This window comes from Abramis brama, assembly GCF_963993115.1.
Source record: "Abramis brama genome assembly, chromosome: 8".
NCBI lineage: Eukaryota > Metazoa > Chordata > Actinopteri > Cypriniformes > Leuciscidae > Abramis > Abramis brama.
In genome coordinates this window covers 40,549,600-40,566,495 of record NC_139970.1, presented here as the reverse complement: position 1 = coordinate 40,566,495, position 16,896 = coordinate 40,549,600, and the positions used below count along the sequence as shown (strand labels likewise).

The window sequence follows — 16,896 nt, the reverse complement described above, 5'->3', positions numbered from 1 at the left end:
GTGTGTGTGTGTGCGTACAGCAGATAGTCTCTTTAAGGCAGTTAACTCTATTAGATTAGCGCTGTTAATGCAGGCGCACCTGACTTCACACACATCCATCTGCTCACACATGCACTGCATGATGTAAATGTGACAAATTATTATTAGCACAGGTGGTGCTGTTGCAGATTATTTTCAAGAATTGAGTATAATAAGGGTCAGAGCAGGTCAAAGTAACTCCAGAGTAATTCAAGTCAATTTATGTTGTATAACATTGTTTCAGAGCAGATTTGCAGAAATCATCCCTTTAGTGCCTCCAGTGAACAAACTGTGAAAAAAACTCCATAACATGTTTAGGCTGGCAAGGTAACAACTGCACTTTTTCATTTTTTTTCTCTCTTAATGATAGAAGTCACAGATCACTGAAATAATAATAGTACATTCCAGATAATTGTATTAAAGCAATCAATTAAATAATTAAAATAATGAGGACTGGCTTTGATCTGGCTTTGATAATATATGTATAAATTGAGCATTTTATAATTTATAAATGCTATTATATAATTACGTTTTTATATAATAAATTATATATATATTTAATGTTTTTAATCAATATGCAGAACAATATTTAAGAAAATTAAATCAGATGGTTCTTTTGCATTTAAGAACGTTAAAGTGTAAATAAAGTTGCTTTAAAAAAATAAACAAAAATAAAGAAGTGTTAAATGTTGCGTTCCATATTAGAATCTCAGTGAGCTGTATTTTCATTTTTAATATTTTGCCCAGAGCTATATACTTGAATTATTGTTAAACACATGCAAACATGTTTGTTTGATGTATTTCTTTTAAATTTCTGAAATAATTTGACAGCGTTTTTTTTTTTTTTTTTCATAACGTCAATCAACCTTGCTATGCAAAACAGGGCAGCTTGTCTTACTGCTGATTGGCTGTGTGTCTCCCAGAGCGCGATGTGATTGGACGGCGCGCTTGTCATGTAACGGCTTCCACCATCAGGTTTCGTGGCGCAGAGGATTCGGGCTCATTCTCTCACACACTCTCACACACTCATTCACGGCAGCGCGAGTCCGGAGGATGGAGGCTATCAAACCGGTAGGTGAAAAGCGTCTCTTTCACTTCTCACTGAAGAACCGTTAGCTGCTCACACCTGCCGATTAAAGGGGAAAAGAGTTCTGATGGGTGCTGTGGTTTTGTGGTGATTCCTGGAGTTTGTTTAGTGCGCTGAAGTGAGTGCCGGGTCAAAGCTGGCGATTATTAGTGATGGAGGTGTCAGGGGCGCTAGTGACGCTGTCCGCGGTGCTGAAAGTGAGTAAAGCTTCTACTACACTGTGCAACAATGTAGGACTTTTAACAGGAGAACAATGCATTCAATGTTTCGTTGTAAAAACATTGCATTAGTAATAAAAAAACGCAATTATTGAAATAAATCTTTTCTTTCTTTTTTTAAATACCTTGCAATTTACAGAAGCAATTTATATTTAATAAGATAATGTTATACCGTTATCGTATAATATTGTTTGTGGGGGTTTTCTTATGAACAAAAAGTAAGAATGACCTTATAATTTGGGGAAAGAAGAGTTCCCTTAATTCCCTCTGCGAACTAATCAGTAATGAACATTGGGATGTTTATGTTGCATGTTGGGTTATTTTATTTTATTTCAAGTTTGTAGCATTACTTTAGTATGGTGTTACGCTGATGTTTTTTTGTGGCTGTGTGGGTGATACTGGGATCTGTCTTTTGATGAACTTTAAGTCATTAATGTGGCCTTCTGTTGTACAACTTGCATTGTTTTCACTGCATTTTACAGTTACATTTTAATATCAATTATGTTGGTATATAAGCAGTTTTATGATCCTTATGTTAACGATTTTTTACATTTTTATCTTATATTTTTTCTAGTCTCCCAGTTGAGGTGTTTTCTTTCTCAAACAATTACATCGCCTGCTCTCAAAGTATATTGATATTCAAGTCATCTGTCTGTTTTATTTGTTGTTGACTATTTTATCTGTGCAAGTATCATTTTAGATGTCTTTTAAACCACACGTTGCATCTGTGAATGCAAAATTGACCAGATTTTCAACAGTGTTTTGACTCTCTCATTCATGCTGTGATGCATAATTTATAGCCAATTGATTTGAGGATTAGTTTTCAATTAATGAAGAGTAAAAACTAGTGTGCCTTACTGACAGGTCTTTTAAAAAGTGCAGATTTATGATCACTAATCACTACTAGCAGGTTTGAATTTGTGCCACTATTTGATAAATGACTTGCATCATTTGAACTTACAGACCTTGAATCTCTCTTTTAGGGATATGCTCATTGATAGTGACATTTTTTTAAAAACATAAGCAGTTTACGGTGAAATGAGCTCTCTCTTTTGAAAACCTTACTGTGCCTAAACATCTGGCAGAACATAACAATTAGTCATTACTATGAAATGGGTGCCTTTTCCAATTAGTTTAGATTAGGAGGTTTATATAGTCAGCATGAAATGGAAATTGCAGTCATGTTTTCTTCTCCATTGTGACGTATATCTGAGTGAAACAGCTTCTCAAAAATAAAAATACAAAATAAAAATGAAAAAAATAGAGCAGGACACATGCATTAAAAAAATAATGATGTGCACTGATAAATGATTTATAATACACCCTGAAATATTCCAGATAAAATAAGAATTGTCCATTTTGATTTCATGATGACTTTAACATTAACAAAAATTATAAACATTTTATTAGCTACAAAATGTGTTACCAAATTGCACTGTGCCATGCACCTCCAGCTAAATGAATACTTTTTGTAATATTGGGACATAATTTAGCCTTCAGAATAGTTAATCGATTAAGTTATACAGTCGAGTCATGAAACTGCTGCTTCTTTGAAAGAGAGTTTAATGCTGATATTTCTAATATTTCACATATTAGTTGTTTGCTTTAAATAACCATGTTAACAGGGTTGAGAAAGCAGAAGATGCACCCATTTAAAAAAAGAGACTTTAACTTGTCCTTGAAGAATTCCCTTCTTGAAATAATGCTGATGTCATTTTGGCAAAGTTTTGAGAGTTTAAGGAAAAGTATATTGGTCTACAAATTAAAAAAATATTTGATGCAGAACCTGGGGGAAACAAATGTAAACAGATATTATGTAAACTAAGATAAAAAAATATATAGAGAGGAATATAAAGGTAAAATGGTAGCTTTAGTTTTAAAAGGGTTAGTTCACGCACAGATAAAAATTCAGTCATTAATTACTCACCCTCATGTCATCTTCGGAACACAAATGAAGATATAAAGAGATTGTAAAGAGAGAGCGGTTTAGTCCAAATTTTCTGAAGTGACTCGATCGCTTTATATGATGAACAGATTGAATTTAGGCTTTTATTTACATATAAACATTCATCAACACACACATCAGTTGTGGTGAACGGAAGCTCAAGCATGTTCACCTGACGTGTGAGAACCAATGAGGTTAATTCTCACGTTACGCATCATGTTTGAAGAACCAATAAGGTTCATTTTTGTGTAACACATCATGCTTGAGCTTCAGCAAGAACCAATGAGGTTCATTCTCGTGTTATGCATCATGTTTGAGCTTCCGCAAGAACCAATGAGGTTCATTGTTGTGTTACGCATCACATTTGAGCTTCTGTAAGAACCAATGAGGTTCATTCTCATGCGTCAAGCAGGTTCGGTTGAGCTTCTGTTTATTTTCGCTGATCAATGTTTATATGTGAATAAAAGCCTAAATTAAATCTGTTCATCATAAAAAGTGAAAGAGTCTCTTTCTATTTTGGACTAAATCGCTCAATTCATATTTATTAGTTTTACGATCTCTTTATGAACTTTCTGAAGCGTCAAGGTAGTTGTGTAGCTGTCAATGGAGGGACAGAAATCTCTCAGATTTCATTAAAAAGATCTTCATTTGTGTTCTGAAGATGAACGAAAGTCTTACGGGTTTGGAACGACATCAGGGTGAGTAATTACTGACAGAATTTTCATTTTTGGGTGAACTATCCCTTTAAAATAGCTGTAAGTTGGCAGGAGGCAAGGTTGGCAGATTAGCACATTGGTAATTGCTCAAGTATTTTTCTTACACACTTGTGCACCAGTTTTGTAGAACAGCCCATACGCCGTTGTGCATTATCTGATTCAGCCGTGTGTTGGTCTCAACAGCATCACCTGTTTCAGCGGGTGCTCGGCGTGCAATGGCTGTGCCGCTGTGTCCTTTATTTGCTTTTGTTCTCTTCACTGTTGTCCTCAAGTTGCAGTCGGGAAAGCAAAATAGGTGTTTGATGAGGACCGTTCCTCCCAGGCGTTGTTCTTCCGGGCAAATCAAAGACAGTAAGTCACTTGTCTTGTGAGGAATGGGCGCCAGCTCGTGCTTTCTCTAGGGTTTATTTGAAATCCAATATGAATTGTGCTGACGCTTTGAATTTGCTTTTGTGACCTTGGCAGCGTTCTCTTGGCAGAGGCAGTGTTGTATTGTTTAAAACGTGTCCTGTAAGTCGACTCCCGGAGGGGACGTCTGCAGATCAGAGGTTTCTCTATGTCCCAGGTGTCTTTTAGTGCTTTATGTTACTGCCGCGGATGTTGAAACGCTCTCTGTGGTCTCCTGTATTCCCCAGACGACTGATTTTGCTTTAAGGGTAATAAACACAGTTTTATGCTTGACTTGTGGCCTCAATGCACTCATTTCTGTCATTGCTAAGTGAATTCTGTTGGAAAGTGTAATGCTTAAATGATTAGGTGAGCACATGTTTCCCTATGGAAGCCTGACACGCACCTAAAGAGGACAGAATCTCAGAGCATATTTATATCTGCGCCGCTCATGTTTTAATTGCTGTTTGGAGTCTGTCTGCTTGGCATTGACGTATTGATCAAGTCTTAGAAAAGCCTCAATAACAGGCAGATCTAATTGATTGCTGTGCATTGACATGCCTCACCACGAGCGCAGACTGGGAATATTGATGTGTGAAATTAATTCCAAGCATGAGCGAGGAATGACTTTCACTTATTTGAGCTTGTTGTGCCACTGTTCTAATGAAACAGCTCGAGCAAATTTCCATTTCTCACTCTTTCTACATTCCAGCACTAACGTTCCGAGTGTGTTCGAGGAAATTAGACTCCCCAGCCGAAACACATTGGCAGCTCTTGTACTTGTTATCAGGTTTTGGTTTTGAACCTTTTCCCGTGTGTTAAATCAGCTCATTATACTGCTATATTTCCAGTCTTCTTTAATTTGTTCTGTTAGACAGACCTGGAACGCCGTCTCCTCGCTCTCCGTTTAAAGGTGTTCTCCGGGGAAAACTTCAGCAGCAGACAGAGCGGGTGTTAAGTGGAGGGCAGCCGATAATGATCATCTCTCCGACTACTGAAAGTTGCTTCTAACGATCTGCAAATAAAACAGGGGTCGACGCTATTGTATTTGCTCTCCTGACAGTACTTCTGGGATTGGCAACATCTCATAACCTCTTAATTATCAATTAGCAATCTCATGATAGTCTTACCGATGCTAGATGTTTACAGCGAAGATCATATTGTTGATATGGATTATTTCAAGCTTTGCTCTACGCTGATTCAAGAGTGAGTGTATTTAAAGGGATAGTTCACCCAAAAATGAAAATTCTGTCATTAATTTTTCACGTTCTTCCAAACCCCGTAAGACTCTCGTTCATCTTCAGAACACAAATGAAGATCTTTTTAATGAAATCTGAGAGATTTCTGTCCCTCCATTGACAGTTACACAACTACCACTTTGACGCTTCAAAAAGTTCATAAAGAGATCGTAAAACTAATCCATATAAATTGAGTGGTTTGGTCCAGATTTTCTGAAGAGACTCGATCGCTTTATATGATGAACAGATTTAATTTAGGCTTTTATTCACATATAAACATTCATCAACACACACATCAGTTGTGGTAAACAGAAGTATTACGTTTGAGCTTCTGTACGAACCAATGAGGGATATTCTTGTGCGTCAAGCAGGTTCGGTTAAACTTCTGTTTATCACATGGGTACATTTTCGAAAGTGATGTTTATACATCATTAGCTGAATAAATAAGCTTTCCATTTATGTATGGTTTGTTAGGATAGGACAGTATTTGGCCAAGATACAACTATTGAAGATCTGGAATCTGAGGGTGCAAAAAAATCGAAACATTGAGAAAATCGCCTTTAAAGTTGTCCATTTATGTTCACGATTGTCCTGCATTCACTCACAAAAATAAATGTTTTATATATTTACGGTAGGCAATTTACAAAATATCTTCATGGAACATGATCTTTACTTAATATCCTAATGATTTTTGGCATAAAAGAAAAATCGATAATTTTGACCCATACAATGTATTGTTGGCTATTGCAACAAATATACCCGTGCGACTCGTGACTGGATATGTGATCCAGGGTCACATATGTGAATAAAAGCCTAAAGCCTGTTGATTATATAAAGCTATCAAGTCTCTTCAGAAAAATCTGGACTAAACCACTCAATTCATATGGATTATTTTTACGATCTCTTCTAACTTTTTGAAGCATCAAAGTGGTAGTTGCGTAACTGTCAGTGGAGGGACAGAAGCTCTCAGATTTCCATAAGTCTCATCTAGGCAATTAATATTGACAATAAAAATGATGCTAAATAAAATTGATGTTGAATATGCTAAATAAATGTATTAAGTTCTTATAAAAAATGAAAAAAACAACTGTTATGTCATGGCCAAATATTTAACAAACATATTGTTTTGTGCCACAACTTGTAGTTTAACTGAGTTGAGGATGAAAAGGCTTCTCTTAGAGCCAAATGAGATTCATCTAATCATGTGTATCTGGCTGTAAATGCATCCAAGCGATTCGACCCTTTCTGAACTGAGTCACACCAGCAAGCAAAACTATACCTGAATGCATGAGAGGCTTTTTACAATGCCAGGGCCACACACTTAGAGCGTAATGCACTTTTTACTTTCACGTCATCCCCTCTCTTTGCTCTCAGTAAGTGAAGCTCTTATCCAAGGCAAAGGATTACATTTTTGCCCGTTTATGTAAATGGATATCTACTGAAGCAGTTCAGATTAAACGCCTTGTTTGCTGCAGGGTACGTCAATAATATTTCACAGCCTGGATTTGAACCACTAACCCCTCTATGCTCTTTTTTCCCTACAGAGCATCACTGAACAAAAGTATTGGATAGGCCTGAATGTGTCACACACAGCAGTCTAAATAATGTCACAGCCACTCAGCGATAATGTACCCGGGATTTGAAAAGACTTTGTACATTATATGCTTTTAATGCTGCCTGAACAAGAAAGAATTGAAGTTATGTTTTTACTTCATTCAAAGCTGAAGTGTGTAATTTCTGGTCTGCAAGCATCACCAAATGGCATTGCTAAAAATTATTACTTGTTGTGAAAATTATGATGGAAACTTGGGTTTCATGGAAACTGGTCTCGTCTGCCATTGGTTGGCTGTACAGATTCCTCCTCCGTCAAACAGTATTGGTTGATTGACTGGTTGTTTCAGGCAGGTTGTGATGCTCAAACAAACACAATCATTTGAGACAAACAGTTATTTAAAAAAATCCAAGTGAAATTTTTCCTTATTACTACAATGTGATCTGAGAAAGTATATATATATATAAAAAAAATAAATATATATATATATATATATATATATATATAAAAATATACACTTCAGCTCTACAAGTGAACTTTTCAAGAACATGTCCAGATCAAATATATATAGTCAATAACAATAACACAGGCAATAACTTGACTATATATATATATATATATATATATATATATGTATGTATATACACACACACTTTTAATGTAATTTATTTAAATAATGTCGAGGAAAACAACTAACACAAATTTAAAAACATTTCAATATAAAAATGTTATTAATTAATTAATTTTGTTTATGTATTTATTCATCTATCTTTATTGATTTGCATGATGTTAAGGGAAAAAGCAAAATAACAGTACATTTTATTTAATTACATTTAGGAAAAATATAAATAAAAATGACATGAAATTTGGTCATATTACACCCCAAAATATAAAGAAAAAAATAAACATAGTTTGCATATAATAAAGCCTATTTTTAGTTCATAATCTCTTAACAGTTTAGCATATTTCCTCCCAAATTGTGCTGATTTGAACTATTATTAGTATTGAATTAATTTAATGATAATCTATTGAAAAAAATACAAAAAAATACAAAAGATAATAATAAATACAGTAATGAGGAAAATGTGTTTAATTGTTGTGTAAATAATGTGACACAACAAATAAAAAATGATGGTCTTAAAAATATATATTTTACTGTATGCATAATATACTATCTTTTTTATTTTAAGGTGAAATATATGTTCTTGACAGTTTGTGTGTGTGTGTGTGTGTGTGTGTGTGTGTGTGGGATTCACTTTGAACATAGGTGATTCACAGTGGCATATATCATAGAAGAAGAAAACAAAAAATCCTCCCACGTTTAAGTTATCTGACATGTCACAACGTCTCAAATCATCCCGCAGACGATGCACGACGAGAAGGTTTTACCCCATGGCTGAGAAGGAATTTTTTCCACTTTTTAGCCTCACTCTTCTCCGCGTCGCCTCGAATCCGAGCACACTTCGGTAGAGAAAACCCAGTTTTGTTGCCATCTGTCTGAGTATTCCCTGACTAATGTAGCTTGCAGTCCCTCAGAGATGTTGCTTAAATTCAGTACAGATTTGTTTCATTAGATTGCCTTCATCTAGTTGTTTTTCCTCCTGCTGCTAACAGTTCAGTTTGAGTGCATTCGCTATCCAGCGCTTTATTTCCTGCTGCTACAGGAACTGACAGCATCTGGCCACATCAGTCAGAAGAAACATCCCACGTGGAGAACATCGCCTTATTCTTCTCCCCGGGACGTCGACCTTCTAAACAGAGGCTCTTTGAGAGCGTGTTCATGTGGGCGTGTTGTTAAATTGGTGGAGTGTGTGGAGCTCTGTGCGCCACCAGAGGAGAAGAGCCAGATTATTTCTCCCGAGAGCTGGAGCACGGAGCAGGTCGGCGCGCCGCTGTCGTCGTGTCACCATCCGTTGCAAAGGAATGGAGAGCAATTCTGCCTCTGATCAAACGGATGATCTTGCAGGTGCACGGGTGTGATTCCTCACGGAGAAGCGGTGTCACTTTGTTACCCTCTAACGGATGAGAGCGATGACAGATGTGTCAGTGTGCCGCCTTTGAAATATCTCAGCTATAAATATATGAAATAAAATAATGTCAACAGGCTTACGGAGATGAGAGATAAAAGACAAAGAGATGCAGTTGTCCTAATCCAGTTATGATTTGTATAGAGGAGAAATTAAAAGCGACTGTATTTTGCCTGCTGGTGTAGCCGTGATAATCTCCAGGTTGCGATTCTGATTTGATGTTATCGGATAAAACCGGCTGTGATATCTCTAATCTCATGTTCCCCCGGTGGGGCGTTTTTCTAAGTCTGAGCAGCGAAGATGAGATTTTCGAAGTATGGAGGGACCGAAAGTCTGAGAGCATAGAGAAAATGATTAGAATAACAATGTGAGTAAAAGTTTAATTGAAAATTGAATCGTTTGTCTCTCTTTTGTTGTAATGACGGCAACACTGGAGCAAAACCTGAGGATCATGTTCTCCATAATGTTCTTGAGCTTCAGTAGAAGCAAGAAAATCTGAGGGAGCCATAGAATCAATCTCACTTTTTTGTATATTTGAGTAGTTTATTTCCAAGTTTAAAACTCAGTGTGATCTCAGACTTTTGTACTTCACTTGAAGGGCCTGATTTACTAACAGCTTGCTCCAACACAAAAAACTACTTGGCATTGAAAAAAACTACTGTCAGGATTTACTAAAGACATGTTAGTGTTGAAAAGGCGTGGACAGGGTTATTTTTGCAGCTGATCTTATTGCATATGCGTTTGTAGGAGTTTCCCTTTCAGACACAACATTTATGGGAGGAGAGTATTGGAATGAATCATGTAAGGTGATTTGCTAAGGTTTGCGCTCGTCAATTTACTGGTGTTTGCGCTATTATTTACCGCCCTCATAAAGCATGTCTTAAACCAGACGCTAACTTGCGCTGCTCTTGGTAGATGGTGTTGGTCATATGGAAATGATCCGTCTGCGTCTGTGTTCTTTAATTTGCACGTCATCAGATCAGAAGATTGCATTTTTTGGAATTGCGCTCCTCTCACGTTAATTTGCCCTGTTTAGTAAATCTTTCATTGTCTGTACTGCACAAGTGCTGGATGAGCAGCTTTTCCAGCAGTCCTTTACTGGTGCTGTTTTCATGGCTGTATAACATTGGTAGTCATTTAGATTATTAGTTTAGTGGAATGTGCAAAAATAATGTTCTGGTGTCATTTATATAAACCAGCAGTCCAAATAATCGATTACCACATTAAAAAATGCTGCTGAGTGGAGCATTTGTTAGAGGAATTGTTTCTCCAAGGCAGCAATGAGATTAAATTGAGAGCAAAATGGAGACGTTTCTGCTTCTCAGATGTTTCTCCTAAGAAAAAAGAGATTCTAGTTTTACAAAGTGGAATCAAAAGTCAGAGATCTTAAGATAAGCTCAAACATTTCTCATCAGATTCTTCTAAGACCAAATTATAAACTGCTGCTAATTGTTTAGCCTGATACTCTTATTGGATGACAGCTGTTGAATTTCTTCCAAATAATTTTAGGAGAAAGATCTGAAACAAAGAAAACGTTTGTCGTTCTGCATTATAGATGCTCAAGCAAATAGAAAGTATAGTGAAATAATCATGAATAGAGCAGCTTATGGGCTCCGGTCTCTTTGTGAAGTGTGCGGGATCTAGTGTGTTTAACATGTCTGTAATGCAGTGTAGATCGAGCTGAGATATTTGCAATACAGTGTGACATTCGGTCAGCATGAGTGCAGTGGGGAATGGGTTTCTGTAGAGCATTATAGAAAGGCTGTCAGATGAGATTGCTGGGCAGCATTCAATTAAAAATACAGCCAGTTGCAGCAAACCCAATATGTGACCCTGGATCACAAAACCAGTCACAAGTTGCACGGGTATATTTGTGGCAATAGCCAACAATACATTGTATGGGTCAAAATGATCCATTTTTCTTTTATGCCAAAGATCATTAGGATATTAAGTAAAGATCATGTTCCATGAAGATATTTAGTAAATTTCCTACTCTAAATATATAAAACATTTATTTTTGTGAGTGAATGCAGCACAATCGTGAACATAAATGGACAACTTTAAAGGCGATTTTCTCAATGTTTCGATTTTTTTGCACCCTCAGATTCCAGATTTTCAATAGTTGTATCTCGGCCACATATTGTCCTATCCTTACAGACCATACATCAATGGAAAGCTTATTTATTCAGCTTTCAGATGATGTATAAATCTCAATTTCAAAAAATTGACCCATGTGACTGGTTTTGTGGTCCAGGGTCACATATGTTAAGAAACCCTGTAGAAGTAATGCCTTTACAGTGATCACTAAAGATTTTCTTAGCAGAAATTAAAATTCTGCCATCATTTACTCAGTATGAGTGAACCATCTGTGCTGAAATGGTTTGGATGGAACCTTGCGTGTGCAGTCATTTTTAGTATATAGGCAGATCATTTCTGTTTAGCAACAGTAGCTTCATCTGTCATCTCAGTATTTTCAAGCAGTGCTTTAGTCGCCTTTTCTTGATGAGGTCATAGTCTTGTTTTATAATCAGCCGAGAGATCAATGAGACCCGCTCTTTTACCGTCTTCAGTCACTTTCAATAAACAGAAGATCTATCTTTACAATCCAATGCAGCCATTTTATTATCATTGACTAATGGATACTCATAAGCGCAGGGTCGTTCAGCCTTTAGACGGTCAGCGAACCTTGTCACAGCAGTTCAGTGCAAAGTGTTATTTTAGTATTACTCATATGCTATTATAGCGTTTATTAATATTTTGAATTAGTTTTAATTGTAGTACTTCAACTTGTTTTATTTCAGCTAGTTGCTAAGTTAACATTTCTAATATTCAGGTTTTTTTATGTATTTATTCAGTATTTCATATTTTATTTTATTTTGTAGCTTTATTTTTTCATTTTTTTTATAGTTTTATAGAACAATAGCAATACTGGATGTTCATGAATATTGATTAGGTGAAGTAGTGTCCGTTAATCAATATTCATGAGCTGAAGTGTCTGCAACACTATCCTATCACTAAACAGCGTGTCAAAACATGTAGTTGTTTGCTTACATATCTTTTTCTTTCCAAAATGGGCAGTTCTTGGCCAGAATGAGCTGCCAAATGGAGCAGTTTTTACGCTGATAGTCAAAAGTCGGATTCTGCAGCAATAGGTTCACGGGTGCAACACTTGTACATTGCTCCACACGCCGCTAGGTTTCAGACAGACTGACCTCAAAGTTATTAACAGACATTTTCAAGGCTAAAGCGGCGTTTTTTTTGCCCAGTTATTACCAGTTACTGCCATGCTACTGTATCTGCTCAGGATGAAGGGAAGGAAAAGGGCAATCAATGTTCTTGGAGAGGCTGCAGCCCGGCCGCTTAAGAGATGGAAAACAAATTCCGTGCCAAGTTCAGTCTTCATAACTGACACCTCACGGATCGGATATTGAGCACCACAATTTATTACCAATGAGAGCCTGACTGCTCCAAAAATAAAAGCAATAACTCTTTGAGTTCCAGAATCAGCCACAGAAACTTTCCCAGCTCTCGAGATTTACTTTAACCCTTTAGCATCTGTCTCTTATGCTGCTAACTTGAGTGTTTAACCGAATGAAGAGCTGCTCTTGAAAGTTGTTTCACACTTGGTTGGATTAAAACGAACCCTGGTGCGATTGCTCTGTTAGTGCGATTCATTGTGTGAAACCTGCCATCCGAACCCTGGTGTGCACCAAACAAGGGGAGCGAGAAAAAGATGAGTCTCGCTCTGCTTCCAAACGAACTCTGGTGCGGTTTGAATGAAATATGAACGCAACACGCACCAAAGACATGTAAACAAACCACAAACAGGACATGATGTCAGAAGATGAGACCCTAAACAGGACAGAATGCTCAAGCGTACCTGTTTTTTCTCGTCATTGTGTTGCCCATCACAGTTCAGTTCAGGCATCAGAACCGCGTCTCCTCACAGCAGATCTTGGTTTGTGTGTGTGTGACGGAGGGATTCCTGACGCTGTTTTGACTCCTTTACACATTTCATAAGCTCTTCACGAGTTCTCAGCTGCTCATAATAGCATCATATGTCAGCTACGCGCATACAATGAGCGCATTTATCCCAGAACACAGCACTGTTTTGGATGTTGGTAAGTTCCGTCGTGAAATATACATAATAAAAGACGACCAATCCGGTTGTGAACATATCCCTGTGCCTTTAGATTCAGTGTTAAAATGCCAATGTTAATGCTAAGAGGACTACTTTTTTTTTTTTTGGGTCCGGACCAAAACGAACACACAAGTGAACACACCCTTAGTACATAAAAGGTACCATGCTTATGTGACTGTTCATCTATTTGTTTTACAGTGAGCCAAAAAGGTAGACCAATTGAACGCTTTTTTCCGATTAATCGGCACCGATATCCAATTGCTGGAACAGTAGTCGGCAAAAATCCATACCTATAATTTTTCCGGGTTGCGTCCGGAAGGTGAGTGGCTGAGAAGGGTGCACTGTCATTATACATCACGAGAGCGTAAATAAAAACTATCACTGATTCCTCGAGTCGTGGAGTTTGTTTTGACACGCGAGACTGCGCGCCGCACTGAGCGGGACTCTTCAGATACTGATTTAAAACATAGAAAATGAAACAGTATGTATACAGTACACGTTTTCATATCATTATAAAGTAATTAATTTGTTTTACTAGATGCTGCTTAGTAAAAGAACAGCATTATGTTCGCTGTCTAGGCTGAGAGGACGCTAACATTATTACCTCAAGCGGTTAAAGTCGACCCAAATGTTTAATGTCACAATTATTACCATCTGTTTGCATTAGTTTATAGCCAGCTGGTCACTTTTATGCATTTGTTAGCCAGCGAAGTTGCATATTTAAAGCTATTGACGTGAGAAAGTGAATTGATATGTTCATGCACCCGACAGAAACATATCAGAAACACATCCGATTTCAGTTCTTTCAAATTCGAACACATTGTTTTGGGTGTACACACACCGACGGCGCCCAGCTATGACTCAGTATGCTGTTCAACCTTGAACGCCTGCTAGCTGCAATATTAACTGACTGATACGATCTATGTCTGATCATGTATGGGGATTCTTCACCCACATTCATTAAAGCTTTAGATCTGTTCTCAAGATGTACAGGGAGTGGAAGGACACCCGTGCTGGCATGTCGGCTCAGAGCTGGATCTGGGGTGGAGGAAGCTAATGCAGCAATATGTGTTACTTGTGACAATCTGATGTCTCGAGTGCCTTAGGGTCTCGCTCCCTGTTAATGCCATCGGTTAGTGTGCTCAAATCCATCAGTTACTGCTCGATATAGCCTGTCGAGGAGCACTATATTTACAGGTCTCATCGGCTGAATGCTAGGGGGGTCCACCACGATGAAGCTTTCCTGTGTGTTCTGGCAGCCAGGACCACAAGAACCTTTGTCTCAAGAACTGCAATCCTTTGTAGACGTCTGTGGCAGTTTGTGCAGCAAGTAGATCCTGAACCAGATGGAGGTATTATATATAGGCAGCTGTGTTGTCTCGTCTCAGGAATGTAAGCTGCTGGCAGCTGGTCGGATAAAAAGTCCACTTATTTGTAGTAATATTCCAGTCCCGAAAGTTAAAAATTTTAGTGTTGGTGCCAAGTTAAAATTAAGAGATAGAATAAGCAAAAGAGCAAAGCACAGAGCAGTAAGCAAGAGCATCCGAACAGTAGCTAAACAGGAATTAAGATTAATATTTAAATATGTATTTCATTTAAAAAGTACAGTACATTTTCATGGTTCAGTACTGTTTTTTTTTTGTAATAAAGGTCAGCACTATTTTACTTGGAGTGTTATGTTTGTTTTCTTTCAGTATCCAATTTAAAACTAAATTATTCAGTTATCAGCCAGTGCGGTCCATCCTAGTTATCGTTCTCAGTAAAATCCACTATCGGTCGACCTCTAATTTGCATAGTTAAAGAGGTCATATATTTTTCGCAACTCAACCAGGCCTCACCCTTATTTTTTGCGTATGCCGTGGGCGAGGAAAAGTAAAAAAGTTGAACATGTTCACAGTTAATGTGTTGAACTCCACCTGTGGTTAGTCTGCCTGGACATTCGTGTGAACTTGAAGAGAACTGATTTTGTACATCCACTAAAAATCACCAGCTGATTAAACATTTAAGTTAGTCCCAATAACATTCATACATTTTAAGTGCCCAAATACTTTTTTGGAGCCACTTTCTTATTTGCTTATGTGGCAAAAAATGTCACAACCCATTTTACTTCTGTAATCTGATATATTTCCCAGTAAAACAGGTTCTTTAACACTGACAAATGTTGGGTGGGAACCCATCAGAAGCTGATTGGATCCTAAAAAATGGACTTTTACTCTAGATTGGCGAAAAATAAGAGAGATTTGTGATATCAGCCGTACAAGAAAGACATTTCTGAGGTGGAGTAAGTAATTATATTTTGATAAAAGATTACAATTTTTTTTTATTCAGAATAACATGTACCAATGAATTTGATAGCTTATAGTTTAGGCTCAAATTACAGTGCTTTGAACTGTACTGGATTGTCTCCGTGCTGATCGTTATATGCTAACTAGCACTTTGATTAGATTGTAAAACTACAGCAGTATTCAGATCACAAGCATGTCAAATAACACAACCCGTCTTATCAATACACGCCTTCCCCTTTTCATCTCTCCTCCTCTTCTTTACCAATCCTTCTATTCAGTGTTCTTTAACACACCATCTAAAAAGACATTTGTAATCAAACGAACCTCTGGAGTGTAAACCTCAACAGCAGGTGGTTTGTCCTTGGCATACTAATAAGCAGGGAGTGACACATCAACACAGCCACACAGACTGGGGTTAGATGCAAAACGCTCTTTCACAAGCAGGCTGTAAGTTGAAACTTCGATTTCAGTCTGGGCCGTCACATCTACCGACTGTTTTTGCTGAAATCTCGCCCTCTTCAGTTGGAAGTCTGACTGATTAAAACCGATTGTGGTGACAGACTAAACAACCACTGCTGACATTTCCTGACACATATTGCGACGCTGCATTTTGGCAGAAAATCAGTGAGAAGCTTGCCAAAATAAGAACAGGAGCAGACAAAAAATTGGAGTAGAGTGACCCTGTCTGGGATGCATATTAGTCATAGACAGTATATCTCATTTATTCATTTAGCAGATGCTTTTTTTGTCCAGTGTGACTTAGGCCCTGTTTTCACCTGGTATTAAGATGCGTTTTGGTCAATCGGATCACAAGTAGACGAGGGAGACACATTCCCGTTTACACCTGGTGTTTTAATCTGTCTCTTTTGTCCACTTTCAACCACTTCTGTCCTGATTTCTTCGATTTCTGTGTGGATAAATGTATGGGTTCTTTCAGATCTTTCGATCGAATGAGTGAAATAAGCTCATGCAAGACAGACAGAGACAGAAAAAACATACGGAGAGCATCAGCTTTAGTTTCTGCTCTGACAGCCACAAGACCAGCCGCACGCTGTGAGTGAGTGTTAGAAATCAGGAATGGTGAGAGAACATTGTGCTTGGTACGTTTTTCATCTTCAAACCAAACAAAGTTTAAATCCTGTCTGGCTAGCGCTTTTCCCATAATGTTTATGCATTTGGTCTGTAGAGTAAACGGTCTTTCGTGGCTTTTTCCTCTGGAAGTGGTCGAAAGTGGACAAGCTCCAAACCTTTTAGACCCCGTTTACACCTGTATTTAGCGTCA

General features: G+C 37.6%; 1 long non-coding RNA gene across 2 annotated transcripts in view; it reads left to right on the top strand.

Annotated features, from left to right (window-relative positions):
- Positions 1 to 928: 928 nt before the first annotated feature.
- Positions 929 to 16,896, top strand: part of LOC311088727 — a 102,193-nt gene continuing 86,225 nt past the window's right edge. For both annotated transcript variants that reach the window (XR_014607553.1, XR_014607554.1), the window contains exon 1: positions 929 to 1,089. This is a non-coding gene — a long non-coding RNA (uncharacterized lncRNA). The remainder of the gene's footprint in view (positions 1,090 to 16,896) is intronic.